The following is a 5,309-nucleotide window of genomic DNA, read 5'->3' as shown; positions in this document are numbered from 1 at the left end:
TGTTATGGTGTTCAGCTTTATATAATATTTGTTTGTTATTAATTGGGTTTGTCTCTCTTATGTATGTCTGTTATAGATACTAGAGCTACACACACGATAAAACCTTCTCTTCAAATTTATTTCAAAATTACTATTCTAAATTCTAAAACGTTTAATGAGATGATATGATTCATAATAGTTTTCGACACATAATAACTTTTTTTATTGATAAAGGTACTAGCATGACATAAAGGCGCACCTTGGTCACAAAAACTGAGATACAATACTTGCTCACAATGCCACAGGCCAATTAGGGCCCATACAAAGACTTACGAGCTACTCTACACACGGGTTTAACTGTCTACACTCAGATCAAACTTGACTTCAACAGAGGTTCCACAACCTGAGTCCCTAAAATAAGACAAATATGCTATCTCTATAATCGCCACATAATCTATAATGCAAACCAATAACGATCAACTTTCTAAAGAGAATATAAGTAATGGAGATAAAGGCTCACAAAGCTACTAGCAAACAGAATCTTCCAGCTACAATGTCTAAGAAAGAATGAATTGAGTAAACAAAGCATAACAGTAATACGAAAGCGAGTGACGGGGCTCAATTGTGCCAATGCGTTTGACAGTGGGACGACTGCGTTTCGCTTTTCTTGAAAGAGAGGAATATTTTACTATTAGGTGTATTAATCTGGAAAGAGGGGGAGAATATTTTGAATATCAAACGATGAAGACGAGAAATTAGTGAGAACTATTAGGTTTCAATGTCAATGATTCAAATTACTAACAAAGACACAAAAAGTCAATGATTCGAATAACAAACAAAGATACTGAGTTAAATAGTTAAATCACAAACAAAGTCTATGATTCAAATTACCGTTATTTAAAGACACTGACTTAAATCAATAACAAAGACAATCAATAAAATCACCAACGAAGACACCAGCATAGACAATGATTTAAATCCCAATAAAAACAAAAACCTAATGTGTAAAATGATTCTTAGATTACCGGCCTTGAGGGGTCAGGAGTCAGTGTGTGTCCGTGGAAGGGGGGGGGGGAATTAAAAAACCTTTGGTCATTGATAGAAGATCAGTTCGTTCTATTTCTTGTGAAATGTAAAAGGCATGCTTTGTGCTGAAACAATTACTCACCATCATAACAGCCTGATAACATTTAAAATTATAGTGTGGCCGTTTTGAGTTATCACTTCCTCGCGTATTAAAACAAAATGCTTTAAAATAAATCTTTTCAATTTTAAAATGGTATATACTTGTAAATTACAAAATTAAATTACAAATGGTCTATGCTTGTCTTGACCAAGACGATCTAGGACACACAGAATTAACACGACCCCGAAAAGAGCCAAATATAAATAAAACAAAGTTGAAGATTATTTAAAAAGCCATTTTTCTAAACTTAAGCTTTGCATGATTATAGATTACTATATCTTATCTTATAAAATTCAGACGTTACTTCAAAAAGTCAGGAATCTGTCATTCTACAGATTATCTAGATATTGTGCAGATTAACTAGGGTAAACAGTTAATGTGCGGAAATTGGTTTCATTTCTACATCACCTAGTTAAAATGCAAATTACCTAGATAAATTGAACATTAACTACTAACTAAGCACTTATTAAAGAGAAAAGAAACAGGATTTATGTCGAAGTTACAAAAATAACCTCAACATTAACTTTAGCCCCTATCTCTTAATTTTATCCCTAAACCTAAACCCTAACCTTAAACTTACTACGGTACGGAATCCGTTATTGTGCATATAAAGTAGGTACAATATGCGAACAATTCATAAATGCGCACATTAACGAAACAAATCAGGTAATTTGCAGATGAGCTAAGAAAAATGTTTACATCTAGGGTTCACGGCTTTAGCGATAACAGATACTTTTGTATAGAAATATTTAGGATTTAAAGCTTTAAAGTCTAAGTTTAACTAACTTCACATTTTATTAAACTGAGTAGCGCACTTTTGTAAAGACCGCACGCAGTTATTATTGAAAAACCTAAAAATTACAAATTTTTCACTAATGTAGGGGAAAAAAGACCATACTTGGTTAACTGAAGTAAGGTTAAGTCAGATTTTTTTAAATTTTGATTTTAATTTTAGGCAAGGTTTCAAGTTTTCATCAATAAGCCAATTTCTTCATTTACTCTTTCTGTCTTTGTCCATCCAACTGTGTCTCTCTCTTGCTCACTGTCTCTCACTTCCTTTCTTTGTCAGCACCTCTGTCTCTCAATTCCATTCTTTGTCAGCACTTCTGTCTCTCACTTCCTTTCTTTGTCAGCACTTCTGTCTCTCACTTCCTTTCTTTGTCAGCACTTCTGTCTCTCACTTCCTTTCTCTGTCAGCACTTCTGTCTCTCACTTCCTTTCTTTTTCAGCACTTCTGTCTCTCACTTCCTTTCTTTGTCAGCACTTCTGTCTCTCACTTCCTTTCTTTGTCAGCCCTTCTGTCTCTCACTTCCTTTCTTTGTCAGCACTTCTGTCTCTCACTTCCTTTCTTTGTCAGCACTTCTGTCTCTCACTTCCTTTCTTTGTCAGCACTTCTGTCTCTCACTTCCTTTCTTTGTCAGCACTTCTGTCTCTCACTTCGTTTCTTTGTCAGACCTTCTGTCTCTCACTTAATTTCTTTGTCAACACTTCTGTCTCTCACTTAATTTCTTTGTCAGCACTTCTGTCTCTCACTTAATTTCTTTGTCAGCACTTTTGTCTCTCACTTAATTTCTTTGTCAACACTTCTGTCTCTCACTTCCTTTCTTTGTCAACACTTCTGTCTCTCACTTCCTTTCTTTGTCAGCACTTCTGTCTCTCACTTCCTTTCTTTGTCAGCACTTCTGTCTCTCACTTAATTTCTTTGTCAGCACTTCTGTCTCTCACTTCCTTTCTTTGTCAGCACTTCTGTCTCTCACTTCCTTTCTTTGTCAACACTTCTGTCTCTCACTTAATTTCTTTGTCAGCACTTCTGTCTCTCACTTCCTTTCTTTGTCAGCACTTCTGTCTCTCACTTCCTTTCTTTGTCAGCATCTTTTCTAAGTCTTAATCATTTTTAATTTCTCTATTTTTCCTTTCTTCTCTATTACCTTCGTTCTTCCTATTTTTTTCATATCCTATTTGCCTCGATTTTCCCTCTCTTTTTGATAACACTCTACTGGTACACGGCTATGTATGGTTTACTGAGGTTAGGTTTTGCCCCTATTCATATGATCTGGATCCTCTCTTGTTGAGAAGATAATCTTTAGCCCATGTACTTAAGTAAGAGAAAAGTTTTATTTATTTCTGAAATAAATCTTATCACATCTCTAGCTGATCTTTTCACCTGTCAGCAAGTTAGATCGATTTGTTTGGTAATTACCTTCCTTAACATGTGCTCTCCCTTTGTTGTTGTAGTAAGTGCAGTTGCTATGAAGAGTGGACTTAGCAATTAAATGTAATCTGATCACAGTCACTTGCTACTAGTAAGAACATTTTTATTAAGGATTTGCATGATACAGTTTGAAACACAGTAATCTACTCTTCGTTTACATTTGAATTTTTACGATCCGGTTAACATTCTATGATGAGACTACTGCTGTAGACGAGAAAGGGAATTGGAGAAATGTTGGGGTAGTACAAGGTAACCTAAAGAATAACGTAACAAAATGAAGAGATGAATTCAGGAGAGATGGTGAACTAAATAGCCTAAGAAGGAGGAGATAGTGAAAGATGGCTGTTGGCGACTAAATAGTCATGGAACTTTACAATGTAGATAAACGCACACAATTATTGTTTACCTTTTGAGATACAGTTCTTATCAACACTTCCGATTCTATGTTCACCGGATACACCCAAACGTTATTTATTTCTAGTTATTCAACATCGATGGAATTCTTCGAAACAATACAAAATTGGAAGAAATACTCTTTTTTAGCTTTCAAAATTTTATTTATTATACAAATGTTTATTTCTCCCTTTTTTTCCCCATATCAGATACATTCAAGTAAATCAAAGGTTACATACATAGTTCGTGAACGGTGTTGTACACATATTAATGTTCCTTTTGTGGTACAAGTCTACAAGTAATTCGAGAGAATAGAAACATGTCAACACGTACATTTACGTGCAGTGGTATAGAGCTGTAAGGAAATAGGTTACAAATGTAGAAATATGTTAATACGAAAAGTAGACACAAAAATAATTATTTAATGTAGAAATTATTAATGTAATAAGAAAAACATTTAAAATACTTTAAAAAAAAACAATGACTCCTTTATACAGCTTATAGAGTGATTGTTTTTCTCTTAATAACTAATGAATGTTAGATTAAAAAACAATGGAGCAATCGTTAGAGCTGTTTTTTGAGATCCATGTCCACCTACCCAGGTTTCGGAAGTACGACGAAGTTTTGAATTGAATAGAGGTATTTTTAAACTAAATAGATTAATGTAGAAAGAAATAGATTAGTCTATTACTAAAATACCGCTTGCTGATTCATGTTTCATTCATTTATGTATGTAATGTATGTTTAGCAACTGCCGTACGGATTCACGTGAAATGTCGTACAAAGTTACCTTTTAATTCTTAGATCACCTCCTCTGATCAAGTGAAAACTTGGAGCAATTATTTAGATCGATGACAACACAGGAATCAATCAAAAAAAAATTACCGATTAGTTAGTCAATTAGTCTTCAATTTTTGGTGTATAGAATATGTACTACTTGTGTAGGGAATTAGGTTTTCACTAAAAATATTAAACTAGAGACTTTTTTAGACTATAAAACCTTCTGTTTTTATTAGTACATGAATAGTTCATGGTTATAATGTCGTCCTTCGAGGCCTCGAGTTCAATTTCAGACTAGACAGCTTTTAAAAAATAGCAGCACGGAAACAATATGCGCGTAAAAGGTGCGCGAAACAAAACAATTAATACGAAACAATACTTCCAATCGCAGACATTTATTTAATGTCTGTGATATATCTTAATAACTAGATCTATTCAAAATTAATTACATGGTTGATCCAAAATAATTGATGCAATTTCAGTCAGTGTAAGCTTTATTTTTTTTAAAGTTTGTTTTTATTTTCGTATGTTTCATTGAGATGAAAGTCTGCCTAATGAATTGAACACGGATCGCATCTTCCTCCTCAATTAAAGACAGTAAAAGTCTTACTGTCTCAGCACTCTCATTTTCTTTGGTCACTAGTGAATGTAGCAGCCTGATGCTGGGTGTGAATCCTAGGAACTAAGACTTATTAAACCTAAAGTGGGTTTGCTAAATTAGAGATGTCTTTTTCTAGCTTTTATATTTGTGCTGCATAC

The sequence above is a fragment of the Biomphalaria glabrata genome, chromosome 2, assembly GCF_947242115.1.
Source record: "Biomphalaria glabrata chromosome 2, xgBioGlab47.1, whole genome shotgun sequence".
Taxonomy (NCBI): domain Eukaryota; kingdom Metazoa; phylum Mollusca; class Gastropoda; family Planorbidae; genus Biomphalaria; species Biomphalaria glabrata.
This window is presented reverse-complemented; position numbering follows the sequence as displayed.